Source organism: Acyrthosiphon pisum, chromosome X (assembly GCF_005508785.2).
Source record: "Acyrthosiphon pisum isolate AL4f chromosome X, pea_aphid_22Mar2018_4r6ur, whole genome shotgun sequence".
Taxonomy (NCBI): domain Eukaryota; kingdom Metazoa; phylum Arthropoda; class Insecta; order Hemiptera; family Aphididae; genus Acyrthosiphon; species Acyrthosiphon pisum.
Genome location: NC_042493.1, coordinates 9167020 through 9190308, shown reverse-complemented (window position 1 = coordinate 9190308; position 23289 = coordinate 9167020).

The window sequence follows — 23289 nt, the reverse complement described above, 5'->3', positions numbered from 1 at the left end:
GTAAAGAGGAAAAAGAAAAAATACAACTTACTTATGAAGCGTGGAATGAGTACAGAGGAAAACACTTAAATAAAATAGAATGCTTAAAAAAAATTTCTTATAAATTTCGGGGAATCGATTGATAATAACTGTATTATTATTTTAATATTATTATAATTTAATTATTTTTTGTATTATTAACATTCTTATTATTGACTAATATGTATTATTTATTTTGATTTATATTGGTTCTATATAAATTTAATTTAATGGATTATTAATAATATTTAAAATTTAGATGTATATATGTATATTATTGTAATTGTATTTATTAATTATTTTGATTTTACGTAAAAATGTTTCTATTTGAAATTTATAATTTAATACAATATAAATAATATTTATATATATAATATGTATACTGTTTAGTATTTAACATTATTTTTAAAATTATTACTTTTTTTTAAATTTTGATTTTACATAGGATTGTATATTTGTAAACAACAACGGCAACGTTGCATGCAAAATGGGCGCATTTGGGCTATAAATCAGGGTGTTAAGTTTTTTATTTTGGGCGCAAATGTCCATAACCCTCGGGGCGCAAATGGGCTGCTCTTGGGTGCAAATGGGCTACAGCCATACTTAGACAATTTATGAATCGATAAATTTTTTTGTATGTTCAGTCTCGGTTTAATACAAAATTTGATTATATTCGAACTAATTTAAAAAATAAGAGGTTCCAATATAACTATAGGTTCACATTATTATTATAACATGGAACTTTTTATATCTTACAAGTTACGCATACCTACGTATATGACAGAGTCATAAACATATTGTACGCAGCGAACTAAATTGAAGTTTAATTTTTGAATAAAAATGCACACCTACCTATCGGAAATATATTTAAAATAAATAAATAATTTGTTTTGTATGCAAAATATTTTGAAAAGGTGTATTTCATAACGAACGTTGACGTGAATAACAAAATAAAATTATAATACATTTGAAAAATGATTAAAATGACGTATAAATTAAATAAATATAGGTAGATATTATACAGGAATATACACAAACAAATTGTAAATGGCTCTGAAAAAAATGTTTTTCGTGTATTAAAAAACTCACCGTCCTCGGCGTTCATCAATTTATTTGAATCGCAACAACGTGCAACGTCTCAACCCCAAAAGTCATCATACTTCGGTGGAACAAAAATAATATTACCTTCAACAACATTTTTAATTTGTTCGAAAAAAAAATGTGTCCATCTTGTTATTTTTCATAAATGTTCAACATAATATTATTAAGTATTCGCCATTCGTGTCTTTGAACACTCAACGATCGTGATTCGCTGAAATGTTTTTACGGAAACGTGACATAATTTAGATACCAATAAAAAATATATTATCTGTAATAAAGGTAGGTTTTATGTTAAGTATGTATGAATACGATCTACATATTGTGTAACCTTATTGTAGAGTTCAAATGAAATGGCTCGTTTCCAACAAGAATATCGATTTTTCCTTCTATCAGCTATATCTATATTGAACTAACGTTTATAAAAAATCCTTAGAAGCTTCTAACAATATTCAAAACTATTAGAAATCGTTTAATTATTCAATAAAATAAAATAAATTTGAAAACTAAGGCTAAAAAACAATAAGAATTGGAAAAAAAACATTTTTCTATTTTTTTTTAGTGTCTGAGGAGAGAAAAATTATGCGCTTTTTACATTTCCTTCCCAAGGAATCCTTCACGAGCCATGTGTATATTTATTTTCAAATTGAGAATATACATTAATTATTATTGTTTATTATTGTTATTTCTTATTATAATTCTTATAACAAAATTTTTCGGATTGGACCAAATTGAAATACCTCGGATACCAGTTATTTATTAGTTAAACAATAATCTTTTACGGTCCATATAATACATATAGTACATATTAAACATTTTTATTATTTTAAAATATAAATTTTTAACCTAACCTTCAAGTATAGAATCCAAAATCACATAAGTCTTTTTTAGTTTAAATGGAAAAGTTAATTGTTTTTAATTTTTTTAATTATTTGAGATATATATTGTTTTATTTTAAACTCACAAAGCTTGTTATTTATTTTAATTGTTATTAGGTTCTGAGTAGAGCTAGGAAGCTAGTGGTTATACATGGCTACCTAAGTATAATGTATTAAGTGATGAACAAATTGCCTGTATAATATTATATTATATATAAACATTCAAACACATGTATAACATATTCTTTGTATTTTGATTGGTAGTTGTAAATAAAGATGAATTTCACAACCAAACGTACAACAGCGAAACTAACTTAATTTCAAAAAATGGAAATTTAATAAATTCAACAAGTTATATTTTGATACAGACATAATGATGTAGGTAGATACGCATTGATTAGACGACACAGCATGTGACACTTAAATTATAGGCCATTGTCATTATACCAAAGTCGATACAATAATATAGGAAGCTCATAACCCCCCCCCCCCTTGCATCCACGCCTGCTCTGCTGTAAGTATTGAGTGTAACTCAGCATTGAGTAAGTGACTGTAAATTGTAATGTAAAGCATTTTAAATTTTAATTCAATGATAATTCGATAATTGCGTAACTACGAAAACTGATTCTGAGCGAAGATGGTCTGTCAACATATAGGCTATATTACTAAATATATTTTATAGTATATTTATGTTGCATACATATCAATTATAGTAACCGATTTTACTTTTATATTACCGCATAAGGTAAAATAATAACAATGTTAAAACATAAAAAACAAAACCGTAGGCCACGCGGTGGTGTACGTCTCTCGCACGTATTGCGCGGGAGAAATCTAAGTCATCGGATGCGACAGGAAGGTTGCGGTCACTCCTGATGCTGTTTCGCCTGCTTTTACATGGGAGTCCTTGGTACCTATAATATTTAAGGTATAAAAATCACGACCTAACACGTTGTGACACATTTATGCAAATCGACAATTACGTTTATTATTATTTTCACTATCAATAATATTAGTTGATTATTGCATGTCCTGATCTTGAATGTTATTCGCTCACTGAACCTATAATAATTGATATCGTTATTATTATCAGACCCAGATCTAAGCAGTATCAATAAATGTACGTGCACGTGGTACCCGAAATGTAAGACCTCAGTGATATTATTAAAATTGTTTAATTGTTCAACTTTAGTACCTATAATATGTAGTGGTACGTTTGCTTCATTGACTGCCTTCATTTAAATCTATAATAATCAATATATTGTTACATTTTTATAATATTAATTATTTATTTTTTAATTTAATATTTATAATAATTAAATTATTACTGGTGATTATATTATATTAAGTTAAAAATTGTAATTGTATGTGGGTATATAGGGTACCTATTATTTTATTTTTTTTAGTATGTATAATATATTACCCAAGTATAACGTAAACCACCGACTGTAAGGTAATGATATTCATATTATGTAATGTCGATAGTGCCTATAAATACCATTCGGTGTTATAAAATATACGTCAAAAAACAAGAAATAAATCTATAGAATTATGATTTTTTAACTTATTATATTATTTTTTTCTATAACATATTATAATGTAAGTATTAGTTCAATGACTTCACATACTATGTATTAGGTATAAAGACCGTATGAATGTACACATTATAGGTAATTTATAAAGCTGAATGCAGTCGTCGTTTCTTGGCACGTGGACTCCTGTTGTGCAAATTCCACGATTACGCAGAGTTCCTCTATAATTAATAGTAAACCAGCAAAACATCAAGGCTGAGCATTAATTATTTAAAAAGTTAGAGTTAGCTTGAATGTTTAAGTTGGTTACTAAATTCAAGAGTAAATTTTTTCCAAGATTTGTAGTTACTATTCAGTTGATTCTCCATAGATTTCAAATATATTTGGATTTGTACAAATTTCTTTATGATAAAAATGCTAAATTGTAAACTATCGAAGTGTTGAATTCACTATTTCGGGATTCCAATAGGGGTCAATATAATAAAATATATAAATACAATTAATATAAACTATAGGTATTTATATAAACGACCATGTTGAAAATTTCAATTTCACTCAAACATATGAATTTTAACATTCACAGCAATAACACTATTATGGTATGCATATTATTATCAAGTTCAACGTTTAAATATACGCTGGTGCCGCGATCTCTTAAAAATTAACTAAGAAAAGTTAACCTAATTTATAATTTCAGTTAGTACTACCTACTATAGGAACTATATTTATAACAATGGATGGGCTCCTCTTGTGTAAATTATACTTTAATAACTATCATTTTGACTGTATCTATATTAGTGCTTTTGTGTGTTAATATACTTTTATCGAATTTATTTATTGTGATAAGTGGCTGAAAAGTAGGTAGCTGTCAACTTAAATTGCCTACCTAGTGTTAACACTTAAATTAAATTTTGCTATATCGACTAATACCTGTAACTCGTTACAAAAATATATAGTCAACTATAGCCCAACCTTGGTAATAACTAAATGAAATATGTATATAATTATATTATGTGTGTATACCGTTCGTACGCGATGGTCGATGTAGGTACTATTATAATGACGTACACTCGATAATATTATGATAGGTCCCTCCTATACATGCCGCTACTACTGTAAGTTGCAAACGACGCGTGTACCTACATGCTATTATATTATTATAATTTATATTTCATACTACCGACACCGTTCGGAAGAACGTTTCATTTCGGTCGAATTAACGGGAAAATAATTACTAGTTTAACGATTAGGATTTTTTTTTTCGTAATTAATTCATGCACATAAATACATAATATTGTAATAATATTATAAACGCTCTATCGCGGTACCACGTGTGCTCATAGGTACCCATTTGGGTGCGAAATCCTCGGCACCTCGTACACGCGTATTGCAACACGCCGTACGCATATCATTATTGTGCACACATAATTAATTATTTTGTATTTATTTTTTTTTATTAAAATAAAATATTATATTATACAGACATGCGTGCGAGTACAAGAGCAATTAGATAGAGGTTCACATACAATACGATGCATTCACACGGTATTTTTTAATAATAATTATTATATAATAGTAATTAGCAGAAAAAAAACGAAAAATTAACACCTAATTAATTAATATAATAATTTTTTGTAATAAAATATATATTTTAATATTATTTGGAAAAAAAATAGGGTGAACTACTCTAAAAATACTACTATAATACCACCTAAAAGGTCATTTAAAAGGAGCCCATCCTGCTGAGTAATTTTAATATTTTTTTCTTGTCGTCGGTATATTATATATTACTTTTTAATACCTATATCTGGACAATAAACAAAAAGTATTTTTACTTCAAAAACACGTATATAAAATATAAATTTGGTTTTGTGGTATAAAAATATATGTTAGGTATGCACAAAGAAAACAAATTTTCGTTTTTTTCATGCATATTTTAACGGGTTTTTGCGCAGAACATTTAAGCGCTCATAGTTATAATTATGTTTTTATGTGCTTGTAAGTTCCAAACCCTCGCAATAACGTGTTTGGAGTATGTTATAATACACGATTCACTGACGTTATCCGAGCCGCCCCGTGTAATGTAAAATGTTCAACAAATAGAACAAACTTACAATATAATAATATTATTATATGGAACAGGTACAAAATGTTTATGAATTCGAGATCACGACATTGTTTAAATGCTCGGTGAGTATTAAAAAAATGTATAAAACGGCGCCCTTCCGCGTGTAAATTGTGTTAGTTTTTTTTTATTTTCCACACGATTTTATTAAGGTCGAAGCCCTCATGCGCACACGTCACACCCGCGCGCGATGCCCACACGCGTCATCAAACGCGAGTAATATTATATACACATCATTCATCATGCACACCTCTTCGCCGACTGGTCCTCAGCTAGCGATAGAAATAATTTGCATGTTTGCAATATAATATAATATAATATTTTAATATTAGCTAATACAGGTAGGTTATAAAGTTACCTATATAGTACCTATATACTCGCACTGTTAGAAATCGGGGAACTTGGCTCCCAAAATATGTTGCCACAGCCACCCTCAAAACAATTGGGAAAATAATAATTTTTTACATACGATATTTGTCCATAAAAATGCGATGGTGAGTACGTAGATTTATATCAAAAAAATATGAATCAATATTTAAATATTTGTTTAAATATTTTTACTGAAAAAAATATTCCTTATTTTTCATACGAATGGTTTGCGTGGACGCAAATAACAACCACTCACTCAAGTTTACTCTAAGAAAAGAATATTTATACGTTTTAAGAAAACTATGTACTTCTAAAATGTCTATGAGGGTAGCAATCTGCAGACTTCTTAGTGTTTGAACTTCTGGGATCCAACGTAGAAAATTGTTACCTATGCTTAAACATAATATGCGTGACTCAGGTATTTAAAATGAAATTTTTATACATTTGCAGTAATCAATGTAAATAAAACAAATAACAATGTAATATAAAAAATTAATACAGTGGTTTTTATTGATTAACCCGCGAAAACTTATTATACAATATCCACATTTTATACAGGGGCCTAATTTCAGTTTCTTGGTTTTGATTTTTATAGTTGTGGGAAATGTTGCCCGATTTGTAGTTTATTTGGTTAAATAATGGGTATAATAGTATATAGATATTTAGTTGATCGTACCTGGACACACTAGCAAAAGTTAAAACAAATAAAAAATAGTTTCTAAAAAGAGTGACCAAATTACAAAATAGTAACAATTCGAATATTATAACCATTTACTTATGCTTAGTAACTGGTTCAGTTTGTAGTTCTATACAAAATAAACTGATGGTTTAACAGCAGGTTTGTAGGCAACGATGTTTTGTTAAAATTAAAGTACTTATTTTAATCACTATTATTCATAGGTACTATGTAGTCTTCGTGGTTATAATTAGTACAATACAGATAATTGTTTATTAAATCTAATAAAAAGGCGAAAAAGTTGATCAATATGTAACTTCATGTTAGGCTTTGGCTATTTTTATAATAATATAATCTAGGTATTAGGTATCTAAGTATCTTATATCAATTCGTTACAAAAATTTCCATTAGCTGTTAATGTGTCATATTTTAGTATTTATATTACTCTTATCTATGTGGTATGTTTCTTTGAAATGTCAACAATTTATGATTATTGGCTCAAAGTCATATTAAAATTGGCTGGCACTAAAATTTGTTCAACCCATAAAAGTTCTGGGTGCAGAGTGAGGCAAATACTCCCGTCTGCCCCATTCAAATGACACCCCTGATTTAATGCAATTAAATTTATAATATGATATATAACTTATATATTCAAATATTGTTACTCAAATATGGAAGAATATGTAAAACAAAAAACAACCATTTACTATAAATGTACGCATTGCAAAACGTAGACATATTATATATTTTGATTAGATTATTAATATAATTAATTAAGTGTAGAAGAATACAAATTTACATAAAAAATCATGGTCCTAATTATCCGTCACGTAATAATTGATTTTCGCGAAAAGCATGACGCTATTCTTATATAATCGCATTCGATCCGGCGATGTAAAAAATTTGTGTCATTACTTGGGGTGGGATTTATATGCAATATAAAATAGTAAAATATTTATTTAATTTTGTTGATATATTATGCAAACATAATCAAAAAAATGTAATAAAAATATGATAAAATATAGGTTTGTATAAGAACGCTGCAAAAAAAAAAACCATACCATAATATGCATACGTCCTATAAATCCTAGTGCTAGACTCATATTATTATATTCACAATATTTGAATACCTATTATTGTAAGTGTACGAGTATAATATGCCGTTTGGCATGATATGCATTTAACGTAAGGCCTAGGATGACAATTTTTTTCTGATATTTCACTCGTCTCGGCCGTCTCCACTCCCCACATGTCTAACCCACACGCTCGCGCGCGTTTACACCCGTCGCTGTTCGCTGACTGTACAGCCACACTCATATTATGCACGTTCGCGAACATTCTTTTCAGAAAATCATCATCGTTATTGTTATTAGTTTTTTATGCACTCGCCCAATTCTGCCTACGATCGTTATTATTATTATTGCCATTATAACAGTAAAAAAAAACTTCCGATATGGCTCTCTGGCCGCGATGCGTGGCCGCCACACACCAACGATGCGGCGATAGCTCGTGTGTGCCACAGTCAAAATATATAGTTTATATATATAATATAATATGTGTTTTGGGCAGTCATAGTAATAATATATTATGCGATATTAAATTATGTTATTATATACGAAAGAGTGGAATAATAACAATAATAATGATGATGACGATGATGATAATAATGATAACAGTAACGCCAAACCTAATGACCATAAACCGCGAGTACCTACGATACATACCGGTATAATACATATATTTTTATATTATGTATTCTAAAGTGTACAATACATACGTATATAATTACAGGCCTCGATTGGAAAATTATCACGTCCCGCTCATTAGGTCCGCGCCGGTGGTGCCCCACGTCATTATAATATTATTACAATACGAACATTATTGTGTGTCGTATGTGTGTACATGTATGTGTGTAGGTGCACACACCGAAACCGTAATTCGACCTCCGTTTTCCTGTTTAGGTTTTTTATACCTATGCGATGTATATATACCTATATGGTATATATACCTACCATAAAGCACGAATCATTCGAAACTCGCCAAAATTAGGTTAGCCGCGCGAGTCCAGGAGTCCTTCGCGGGTGGTTTTCGCAATGAACGCGGTCCAACAAGTCGCCGTTTGAAAATGTACCGACATAGGTAATATAATTATAATAATATAAACGTCCTCACCTGCGAATGGAAGTCTATGGTTGTCGATTTCTAAAATACCGTAGCGGCGTTCGAATGTAGCGGTGGATTTTACAATAATTAAGTTTTAAGTTTTATTTTAGCTAATAATAGTAACCAAATGTATAACTTTTCGTCTCTGGCTGACGTTATCGATCATGTCATAATTATTTAAAATAGTTTTATATCATCTATTAAATTAAGATTTGTAATTGTGTCTTATCTTATAAGTCATAGGATCTATTAATCTAGTTATTCTAGTTTCAATTGTTAATATTTTGTTCTTAAAAGCCCCAAGTTGTTAATTCAAATAAATAAAAAAATAAAATAAATAAATAATGTTTAAATTGACGGCAGTCACAAGACGGAAAGGTTTGACTTTTAGCGTACTATAGCACTGATTTTCTAAGCACAGCAAATGGTTTGAATATAAATCAATATTATCTACGGCGTATGTTATATTATTTTGTTGTTATGTCGTAGGCTCTTAGAGAAATTTTGTCTTTTTATTGCGAATAAGCTTTATTTTTATGATAGTGAAATATTATTTATAATAATAAAAGTATAAATCAACTAAGTAATATGTATATTATATTATTATTCAGTATAAAAATAATTTAACCTAACTATTTTTATTTATTTATTACAATAAGTGGTTTTTAGTGGCACCTTGCGGTATTAAGTTCATTTTTATTTATTTACAACCACATAATAATATGCATATCATGTACATGATGTTTTGGATGAACATTTTTGGTAACCATTAATCGCGTGCCTATATTGGCCACATTCTTAATGTAATCTTTTGATTAGAGGTTTATATGATAATATGCATTTATCCAAAGGGCCAACTACCATCTGCACTTTACAATAATCCTTATAGTCATCCGGATTATTGATAGGAAAAAAAAAATTAAATTGGGCTATCTCTTTAAAAGGAGCATAATATTGCTAGTATGCTTACACTTTCAAACGGTCTAGTATATTCTTTAATTTTTTTCCGAAATTGTAATTATTTTAAATTCAAGGTTTATATTATTATTATACTAGTTTAATATGTTACAATTGTGACTAATTATTATTATAAGATAAATTGTTCTCATTTTTTTTTTTTTTTGAGATTACCACTATTTACCAGCTGGAAGTAACTTTTGATTTCTAAACGTTTTTAGTTTCATCATAAAATAATATGTGACAAATCGTCTAAACTCGGCAGTAAAAATCGCCGGGAAGGACAGACTACAGCTGCAGCAGTACTATATACCTAAGTACTATTGTTGTGAGGCGATAATTGGCGCCACGAAGGCCAGCGCGGCCAATGATCTGCGCCGGATAAAATACGATGACGTTTATTATGTTTACGTTTTTTACCATTCAATGCCAATTTTTTTCGAAAAATTTTAATGTATCAGTTCTAAATGATCAGCGCTTGCATCAAATACAATATCTTCTTTCCGATGGACACCAAATAGAGATTTTTTTAAAGTATATAAATTAATATATTATATATTAGTCCAACACATTTACATATTATTATGCATGTGGTGCACAACATAAATTGCATTTTAAAATATTTTTTTATTAATTACGTGTATCCTCTTTTAAATGGCCATTTTAGATTTTCAAAAAATAAGAAATCAAATATTTTGTTTTCAATTTAAATAATCTAAAAGATTTATAAGCATTAATAATTTACATTGGTTAAGTATTTTAATTTAGAAAAATGTTGTCTGGGAAAAGCACGATTAGATCATGTTCATATATTTAAATTGTAGTATGCTATAATCTTATTAATATTCAGAAGTATGCAGATAATATTAAAATATTTAGGAGCAAAAATTTGGCAGGTGGGTTATAATATGTACCTATTATATTTGCTAATGTTGATGATCGATGTAGGTTCTGGTAAATTATCATTTAAGTAAAAATCAGTCGTTCTAACAGCACAGACGTAACTCCGCTGCAGCTTTCAGTCGCACGCCGACACAGCACGTGCGTTACGAATTATCAGTTACTTTATCTTTAATCTATTAGCCCTTGTGAGGAATTAAATCAGAAAAAAAATTATATCATGACTCAGATCATATAATATTTTATAGAAGAACCACCCGATGTCCATACATGGAAATTGTAGGGGTGTATGCCGAGTCCCACAAATATTTTACTAGCCCACCCCCCTCCCCCAAAAAAACAAATATTAATTGTGTAGTTGTGTGGGATAAAGCTCCGCGGCTCACATCGATATTAAAAATGTTAGTCTTATCCCCCTTTTGAAAAGTTTGCCATTTGCACATTGATAGTAATTTACAGCCACACACAATATGCCGATTAACAATTGTTATTACTTATTATAAAAACCATTCTACGAAAAGTTATTATAGTGTTAGAAAAGAAAATATTATAATTCTTCTCGGTCATTATTGGTCGAGTGTGTTTTCTACTAATTGTTGATATGACCTATGCCTATACATTTTGCTTATAGAATTATAAATGCAAACGTTTATTTTTCAACCGATTATTACAATTTAACGGTTTGATAGGAGTCCACGACCAATTTATTTATATTTAGTCTTAATTTATAATACTACTGTAGCCTGTAGGCACACACATTTTGAATTTGCTATATTTTCTCTATTTAATTCTTTCATTTTAAATTCTGAGCAGAGCAATGAAAGTATTAATTTCACAATGAAATGTTTTTTTGTTTTTTTTTTTGTTTATCTATTATCGGCTTTTAAGTAATTCTAAAAAGGTTACAAGTATAATGAATAACTAGATCCAATATTGAATCTATTCTATTTTATATTTTTGTAAAATCATTTCTAAGGACTATCTATTATCCTTAGTATAAACATTGTAATAACTGGAAAACTTACTAGTTAAAATTATTAATTATTAGATAGGTACATAAAAATATTTAAAAAAAATATCCATTTAACAGTTGTTTATAGTAAGAAAGAAAGGCTCTCATTACATACCAATGCCAATTATCGTACAAAAGTATTTCAATAATTTGAAAATATGGTATTTAATTACATTTCAAAATTCCAAAAATCAGAATTTTATTTGAACACATAATACATTATTAAATGAAAAAAAATTTTGAATCGCCCTATACAATTAGAATTATAGTTGGTAGGTACATAAATTAGGTACCAGCATTGGTACCTATGTGTTTATGACTCGTAAATCATAAGTTTCGTCTCGTAATTCGTTAGTCAAATGTTTATTTTGTAAATAAACTGTATTCAACATATTCACGCATGTAAATTATTATATTTATTAAAAATAAATTAACTACGAATAAACCTTTTTAAATAAAATAATTAATCGTGTATTATATAAATTGCGTGCACAGGCACTAACAATTGTATTAAACATGCAATATATATATTTATGTATATTTTGTTCACAACTAAATACGATCCTAAATCCATTAGGTACGCTGGTCGATCGATGTAGTTAATGTATATTTTACAACATCATCACATGAAGTAGTGTTTAACCACAAAACCGTATCTTCTATCATAAAAAATGTTTATTATTGCATAGGTTCTTCATGAAACAAAATTGATTAAATTAATTTATATCTTATAACCTTCGTAATTTACTTTTTTGTATTATATTGTTATTTTCTGTACCCAGTTCTATGTATCACAGATTTAAAATGTGATTATTTAGGAATTACCTATTGTATTGTAGAGATATGTAAAAAAAGACTTTATTATCTACTCTATACAGGTATAGCATACACATCTAAATGGTAACCAAATGATTTCACCAATTTAGTAAGACCCAAAAAGTAAAATAAAGTAAGTAATAAATAAAATAGTCTGAAATTTTCTATAAATATTTTAAACATAATGTTATTAAGCTAGTAGAACTTTGATTCAATATTTCTGTCAATATTAAATTGTAATATTTTTAAAATTAAATAAAGTATGATTAAAATTACATTATACTAGCTGAACCCGTGCACTTCGTTGCCCATTAAGTGTACCAACTATATGTGACTCAAACTTTGTTCAATTCGTTATTTAATATTCGGTGAATGGTTTCAAAATTAATCTTAACTTTTCCGTTGCCTGGAATAAAAATTCTGATTCACAGCAGTACATTATAAGGTAGGCAATCTACCTGCGGTAGATCGTGGACTCCATGCTGTATGTACGTTAGTGTATGATTTAACTCTAAAGTATCAAAGGTATACTAAGTTTGTCGTATTCTACCTATGGTGGATTGATATAATCAATCAATACAAAATCCTAACCTAACCTAACCGTACTATAATCGGATGAATAAACGCAAACGCATACAAAAAAATTCATTCAAATCGGTCTAACCATTTAGGAGGAGTTCAGTCACAACACACGTACAGCAGCAACACATTCTGGGATTCATTTTTATATTATATGAAATAAACAAACATATGCCCGATTAACCAATAGCAACCAATATAATATAATGCACTGTTGCGCCACTGTTGTATTTTTGACATACATATTTGAGATTTCCTACCTTTCCGGTGGATTTTCCTAAAATTTTATTTCGTAAAAACTTTCTCCTGGCAGTTACGAACATCTTAAAAACAATTTGAGCCAAATTGGACCAGCCGTTCTCGATTGATGAATTGTTATACATTATTGTTCCATTTTTATATATATAGATTAGTTTTATAATAATGGTTAAATACTAAAATACTACCAATTATATTTTAAATATTTTAGTCTTACGGCGCCCGGTGCCGATGCCATTTTTTCCTCAAAAATACACTCTGCGGGAATAACGTTAATGCCTTGTAGAATCAACTGAATTTCATAATTTTTTTTGTTAATTGGTAGGGGGAAATATTATACAGCCCGCATCGATCTTTGTATTTCAATATTTTATTCTCAAACTTTATAATATGTCCAAAAAAAATACAAGATAAAAGGCATTTTTTTTTATAGAATGTCTAATACAATTATTAGAAATAAAATACAAAATCAGATATCGATGGGGGCTGTAGGAAGTCTTCTTCTTTCAGATAAAAAAATAGTCATCAAAATCCGACAATTCTATAAAGCTTGAGAGTTATTCCCCCAAAGTAATTTTTTTCGATATAATACACCCTATCGACCACCCCTAAATAGTTATCGGGTAGTAGATTAGTGAGAAAGTCTTATAATTGAGGTAGCAACTAAAATATAAAATTTAATTTTCAAATTTTATAGAATTGTGGAAAATTTGAAAAACTGGCACCGGGACCCTTAAAAACATAATAGATACCTACCTATGTTTCAGCATGGCTGCCTGGGCGAATCCACATGTACCGGTAGTTTTGAAACAATCCATCGATTCCGCCAACTACTGGTTTTTTATTTTTACTTGCGATCATCTTGGGAACCCCTGAATATTATTAATCAATTAAAAATTAATGTTAATTTTGGTTAATTATATACCAAAAAATATTTTTCATATAATATGCATTAACGGAATAATATAACTGTTCATAACTGTACACTTTGCATGGAACTACCTACAATGACGTAATATCAAACACAGGTTTGAATTTTTAGAAAAAATATTTACTATACACATATTTAATAGTTAAAAATGTAATATATTTATAATATTCATAATCTATAAAACAACAAATCGGGTAGGTACTGATCAAACTGTCAAAATCAAAATGTTAGGCAATATTATAAGATCTACTTAAACACTGCACGTAAGTAATGTATGTAAGTATGTAAAATATTGTTATAAATTATTTATTTTAAAATGTTTGAATACTTGTCAGTCTTAAATAATACCTACTCATTATAACTACATCGATGTATTATGTATTTAAAAATATTCATATACATTATACATAAACCTAATTGTTTACACAATATTACACAATTACTCCACATTGTCGACATGGTAAACTGTAATACTCAATCTTGTGTTTACCTACATAAAAGTACAATTATTTCAAATTAGTGGAATCGATGTACCTATTTCTTTCCCATAAGAAAATATGTAATAAAATCAATGAAATCTCAATTATACTAACTAATAATTTACAATTTAATTATATTATATTTGATATGAATAGAGAGAAAAATCACGAGTTAATTTTTATATCACGTTTTCAGTTTATATAATATATTTAAAATACATTATGGGTAATAAGGAAAAAAAATAGGTAGGTACCAATAGATTATAGTCACCTCAATCGAAAGTCATAAGTTAAAATGTTACTACACTTATAATTTTTACTAACCTAACATAGTTGTGATAAAATATTATGTTATGTTTTATTTCCGTCCATGATCTCGTAGATAAGTAGATAAAACTATAGATTGAATGCATGCATTTTAATTTTCGAATGTTTGGTGATTTCATTTAATTAATATTTTTTTACTTTAAGTACCTACCAATATTATCTAAGAAAATAAAAATAGGAGTGCCATTATATTATATTCACAGCAATTAGTTGTGATGGTTTTTTTGGCCATATTGCAAAGGTTATTAATATTATAAAGGGCAATCGCGTTAACGGGACTAGGTAAATTGGGTGTGCGATAATTGTTGTACATTTTGAAAGCCGTAAATGGCGCCCAGTGGAAAAAAGGTAGAAGGTAAGTATTGGATCCCGGGTTCAAACCCAGCCCGTAGCCTCAAATTATACCATAATTATAAAAGTTGACTTCTAATATAGATTATAAAACACATACTATTATATATATATTTTTTTTTAACATCGATTGAAATATATACAATCTGTAATGGTATTTACAATAAGCATATGTGCGAAGAAAAATAATACATATATGTACAAGACATTGAGACGTGATGAGAGAAACCACCCAGCAGTAACACTCAGAATAATATATTTTAATTTAATAATAATAATTAAAATTAATTTTTTTTAATTTAAACAATTTATACCGTAATTATAAAATTTGACTTCTAATAAAGATTATTAGATATTAAAAAAATGGTACCCAAATTATATAGATAATACATAAAATACATTTTGTCACTTCAAATGAAAAAGACTAAGTAATAAATGTTCAAACTATTTGATAAAATATACTAGATTTATGATATTATTATGTTATTATTCTTTGTATATATTATAATATGTTATATTTATGCTAAACATAATATATAATATAAAATAAAATTCACCATTTATTATTTAACCATATTGAAATATTAATTTTTCGTTTAATAACTTCGCAATGACTCAAAACAATATTTACAATAATACAATGCTAGAATTAAACATATACCTAGCTTTGAAATATAAAAACGTAAAATAATATGATGTAATAAAAGGAAATTCCTAAGAATTGCATCGAATATACAAAATATGGATTTTAATATGCATAAACCTTAAATAATCAATATAAATACCATACCAGATTTCCAGACTAATATAAAAGTATATTAAATGTATTACAATATTTATAAAACTTTAAAGTTTTATTGGATGTTAAGAAGTGAAACGTAATTTTTCGTTTTTAAAAATATAATAGAATCCTATTATTATATACTTAAATTTTTTTTTCCCCATTATAATTGAACATTTTTATTACATTTAAAATAAACCAAATTTAAATAGAAGGACGCGATTTGAACTGTAGGATTGATATATGATTGTAAGAATGCATGTACAATTACAAAATAGGGGGTAGGTTTGAAAGTGACTGGACAATAAATAAAGCCAATGAAAGCGAATGTGATTTGTGTTAAAGACAAAAAAGCAGTTTGGCTTTGTGCAGTGTATTGGGGAAATAGTTGATAATAATAAAATGGATTTAATTTGGGATCGAATTTGGTCGAGTTAGGAACAGATACAACTGTGATATAAGCCTTGTATAGAGATTAAACTGCCAAAAGCTGCTAAAAAGGGAGTGCGCATTGTGTATACAGTTTATATTTTATAATAAAACGAAATATTATCAAAAAGAGACAGGTCCAGTCGGTTTTGTAGAGATTTTAACATTACTATGGCGAGACAATAGCATGGCAGTGTCAGTTAAAATTTAAGAAATCGCGTAGGTAATTTACAATATTCCAACTTATTCACATAGGTATCTATGGGACTACAATAAAACCTTCAGTAAATCCTACAACTAATACATTTTAGGAGAATACCTCTTATTTTTTTCAGTTTAGGCGGGAAATTGGTTGACTTTATAGTATTATTGTGTAGGGTGTGGCAGAATGATAGTAAGTGAGCTGCTAACAACAATCTGTTAACTGCAGTAATCTATTAGCTCAAGAAAAACGATAATACTTCAATACTAGACAAAATAATAAGCTTAGTGAGTAAAAGGATGAATGTTCTGGATGAATGACTAGAAATTGTGGGATTACAAATTTGTCAATACTACATATTCAAAGATATTTATCACATGCAATTGAATCGAAAAATGTACTCAATATTTTTAAAGTAAAACACAACAACGAAGTTTTATTGAATGGTTTAGTTTAAATTGTATTATCTTTTATGTATGTAAAATAAAATGTCAGGTTAAGAAGGAGTCCAATATACATTTTTAAAATATTATCTTTCCCTTTACTTCAAGTTAAACATAAGGAGTATTCGGGATACATTTTTCTAGTTCTATACATAGCCCCCACAGATAACTATACCAAACTATGCACATGGTTTGATCGTAGAGGGGAGGACGCAGTGAGCTAAACATGTTAAATTAAATTCACACGAAATCAGTAATATTAATTACTAGGGATTTAAATGCCCTAAAAACGATCAAAAAAAAACCTAAACAATGCTTTTTCAACGCAAGAATGCTCTTATAAACGATAAACATTTTTTTTATAGTCACGCAACTATATACATCCGACAGGAAAATGATGGATTAACTTTTAGAATATTTAACTCTTTATCTTAACTAAACTAACAATAATACGAAAATTAGGCTCACACAATAAATAAACATTATACTGGAAATAAATGTCATCGTGATGTATTTTTTTATATATTTATATAGATAGACGTTATAGCTTTCATATTACGATTAGAACGTTTGACAATTGGTAGTTCAGTACCTACGGATAAATAATACCTAAAAACTATCAGGTGAAACAAATATTAGAAACAAAGAATGTTCTGATAATTTTAAAAAAATCAATATAAAAGTTTCGCCTTTGCAGTATCTTTTACATCAAACGAATTATGTACCTAATTGGAATGCATTGTCCTAGACTACATGTAAAATAAAGCACTTTGCATTGAAATCTGGGCCATAGTGATTATCATAAGACTATAAAATTAAGTTATTTAAGATTAAAAATGATTTTAGCAATTGAATGTACTTTACAGTGTTTTCTTTGTTTTTTTAGTATTGTAGACTGACGCAAGATGTTCAAACAAAACAAATTTGGTGGATTTATGATGATATCACGACGATAAATGATAATCGATAAATTTTCAAAGATGAGGTTGGATTGGAATTTAAAAACCTATAAGACGTAATACATTTAGTCCTTACCTATCCATACGATACGTCCTTACCTATCCATACGACGACCGTTTGTCGGCTTGAATAATTATGCATTTCGTTTAATATATTATATACTTAATTACAACCGTTAAATACACAAAAGTCCCCAAAATGGATTCAGGCAGTCGTAATTATATGTCTCGAGGGTCAAAATTTGTTGCGCACGTAGCACGTTTAAGTATATACAATAATTATTAATATTATTATACAATTTTTTAGGCTCACGATTGTCATAGCATTTGTACAAATTTTTATGCTTAGAAAAATCTATGATAATAATAATTCTAAGTGGGATAATTTGAAGTTGAACGTACTCTCAGTACTCAGTACGTAATACGTATTTTTGATTTTATTTATTCGTATTTGGATGTGAGCCAATTTAAAAAAAAAGATGTACCTATGCTATAATATATTTTTTTCTTTTTTGTACATTTTATTGAAACTAAATATGTATCTGAGATAATAATCTGCGTACTTACATATTATAAATAATAATAATAATAATAATGAATATATTATACATGCTATGGATGATAATATATAACAATTATGATAAAGAAAAACAAAATGTCGTGGTTGTTTGTTACGTTACAACAATACTGTATGATAAAATATTATTACCTACGTTTCATATTATTATGCGTATAGTTTGATTCGATCCATACAAATCGTACGAGTGTGTGACCAGATAAAAACATGTTTAAAATACTCCCAATAACAAATGCATTTGTAGAACAAAACGGCCCCAAATAAATTAATGAAATACGCATGAATACCTTATTATATATTATGTCTTTTGAAATTATTTATTAATGTACTTAATGATCATAATATTATTTTTAAATCCTTAGAATTTGTACCATTTAAGGAGCGTCAATAATCGATGTACAATCTTCGACAAGAACTATTCATTTTTATTAGTATCAGTTAAGCAGGTAATTTGCTTGAAAATATATATGTAAATAAAGCAACATTTTTAACGACTAGTTTCTGAGTTATTATACTTTTTGTGCTGAGGCTAATAGTCCATGAACATTGATTTGGAATATTGTATTGGGTTATGATAATTGGACAACTATAATAATTAATAATAAAATCTAATAACATTTTATGATTGGATAAATTGTAAAAGTCGTCCACAATAAATAATATATATTATATTATATTTTATATTTTATGTAATACAATTATTATTAAGAACCATTATGTTTCATAAATCAAATTTGATAGCTCAAAAACTTTAGCTACTCGTTTCAATTTCAATTTATGTTTATGAAACTTTCCATAGTTATTATTGGGGATCAATTTTTTTAGCATTAGGTACCTAACTTATAATAGTTCAAAAGCTAAGATAGCTTTTATTTGGAAAAAAAAATGATATTGTATCGCCATAAGGGACGCTTCTAGTACCTATAATAATTCTAAGTATTTAAAAATATGATCTTTAAGTATAGATAGTTACTCAAACATAACATAAATCGTAAATTGGATAGAATATGCACTATTAAAAGACAAAAGTTGGATGAATATGATTTTCATATCTATCAGCTGTATATTATAGTGTTGATATATTATATAATACTGAAGAGCACGTTTTTTTTGTGTTACAAACTTACGAAGAATTAATGTGCAAAGTAGAATAATAATTAAATAATACTCTCTATTCAGTCAGCTTTTGTTTATTTCAACTTAAAAATCGATTGGTGACCGTTAAGAATTGTAAAAATAATCGTCACCACTCATTAGTCACCTATGGGCTTTTGCGTTCAACATAAAACATAGGTATTTAACATCACAATAACATGATCGTAACAATTTATAATAATTCTGAAATTGTGAGTGCCTACGAGTTATATATTATGATGGTTAATGTAGCGTGTTTTGTGCATCGTGATCGGTTGTAGGTACCTATAGGTAGGTATTCTATAATATATAGTTTATATTACTATACGAGTAGTGATATATGAATTATGATATTATATGCAATGTTATGGACCACATCATTAATATTATCATTACTATTATTATAATCCACGGAAGCTAAATCAATTCGATAAAGGAATCGTCCATTTAAATTTATAACTACACAATTATGCATATCAATATCTTTTTATCCCTAAATCCTTCATCCTTGAAATATCCTTTGTATACGAATATAATAATATTATATATTATCTTATACATCTGTATAATATCATTGAGTACCTATATCTATATTATATTATTCTCAGCTATAATATTATAAAGTATTATTGTGGTCCAAACCATTTTAATAATGAATGACGAGCTCGTATCAAAATTATCGAGTTTGATGTTCACATAATACTCGTACATAACTTTTCATGACTCTCTCATACACACATCATTTTACAGTCATCCGTAGGCAACATTATTTCCGGACATTAAACGGTCTTGATTTTCTTAATGTACAATAATACAAAATAATATCATTATTATTTAAAAAAAAACTGTTTTTTATGTATCACGGGTAGATATCACTTGAGAGTGTTACATTATTATTATAACAATGATTTGAGAACGTAATATTTCATAATATTATTACAGTTAAAAAGTTTCAAGCATAATATTTAAATAGATTAAAGAAATCAAAATGTTTGGTTTAGGTAGGGGTCTACATAAATTATGCTTAGGTTATGATTTATGAATAGATAATAGTATAACATAGTGCAAAAATGTCTTATTTTTTTTCAGAATATAAATACAATATTCCAATATATCTAATTTGGACAAAAATAAATATAATATTTGGCCACGCTTTGTATTGCAATTTCTTTTTATATAAAAAAAAATGTTATCAAGATAATATAAGGGAAATCATGATAATATATTTGGAAATGTTTTCATCTATATCAACATTGGTAATATGTATATAATATATATTATATATTATATGTACCTGATATGTATATATTCAAACCAAAGTTACAGTCATAGACAGTTACAGACCGGCCAATACGTAAATAATAAATATTTATAAATTTATTTTAAAAATAAATAAACAGTAGGTAATAATAATACAGGTATTAATGCGATCATGCAATATACAAGGATTACGTCAATGCGGTTCATTTTATATAGCTATGAATTGGCAAAACGGTAACACCGGTGTGGTAACCGGTGATTCAAGGTTATCTGATTATTTTACAATGCATTCAAACATTACAATAACATACCTATATAGTTTATTGCCGGACATTCCATAATACATCATACGCGCTGTATACGGACAAACATTATAACATACTATTATTATACATTAGCGAGACGAAATAATATTATTATATCGTTGCAATTTACGGATAAAATAAAAAATTATTAAAGTTTTATGGTTTGAAAAAAAAAATCTAAAAATAAGGTACCCACCTACCTACCTTATTTATTACGATAATAAATAGCTATTATTTGTGGACATTATGGCATTGTCACGATTTTTAATAAACGGTCGAATGTTTTGATTTTGTTTTTTCTCTTCGGGTCAGGTTATTGTTTGGGAATCAAATGCTGACGTCACTGTAACGGAAAATTGAATTGTACAAAAAAGTGTTGTAAAATGTTCATATTTTTCTGATATTTCGCTGGATCATACGTTGATAAGAATATTGTGGTAGAACGAAATGGAATATTCTTTCATTTAAAACAATCAGACCCGTGAGAGGAAAGTATTCATATTATCGACATCCAATGTAACGTAACAATAACCTATTAGATTGTAAGCGGAGCGATGAATGTATTGATTTTACAGTTAAGTGTTTATTTTATTTTTACATTTTTACATTAATTAATACATTTTTATTTTTGTGTCTGTCATCACCTTTTAGGACAGTAAAAATACTTAGATTTTCTTCAACAGTATCTTTTCTCGTAGGCAAATGAATGTAGCTGGTACTTTGGAGGTCAAAAGTAAAAATTTCCCAGTAGTTTTCAAAAATGCCGTGAAAAACAAAAGAAAAATTAAGGAAAACTGGGAATTTTTCGCAAAATCTGTTTTCGAAAAAATGGATTTTGGTTTTTTGTGCAACTCTAAAACAAATGATCGTAAGTACATGACATTTTGACTGAATGTTTATATTAGCACTTCCTATACACCATAACATTTTCTAAATATTTAAACCTATTTTGAGCTGTTTACGGACATTTTCTGTTTTCATTTTTTTTAGTTTTTTTCTATAAATATCAAAAAAAAATTGTTGGTTAAAAAGCTTGAAAATGTAATAGAAGGTATATTCCTAGTATATTGTTTCAAAGGAAGATAAACAAAATTTAAAATCCATGGTCAAAACTTTTTTCATAACCATCTAAAGTTCAAATATTGACAAAATACGGAAAAATCACGAAAGTCAGAAAATTATTTTGAGTTTGAAATTCATAAAATTTTTTTTTTTTAAATCTCAGATTTGAAAAAGTAATACGAGATTCATCATAAATATGTCTATTTTTAACAAAAAAAAATGTCTACATGAAAGTCAAATTACATTTTTATGAGCATTTGAAATTCATATTTTTACAACATTTAATATTCACTCCATTTCTCATGTAACGATTTTCTTATATTATTGTAATTAAAAAACGAATGACTGTTGATAATTTAAAATTTCATCAAATGTTTATATTAGAATTTTCTATACACCATACAAGTTTCGAAATAATTTGACTCTTTTTGAGCGGTTTACGAACATTGTCAGTTTTCAATTTTAGATTCTGAGTGGAACGATGAATGTATTGATTTTACAATGATGTGTGTTTTTTTTTTAATTTTTTTTTTATTTTTGTGTCTGTCATCACCTTTTAGGACAGTAAAAGTGCTTGGATTTTTCTTCAACAGTACATTTTCTGATAAGAAGTGAATCTAGTTGATACTTTGGGGGGGTCAAAAGTACATTTTTCCAAAGTTTTCAAA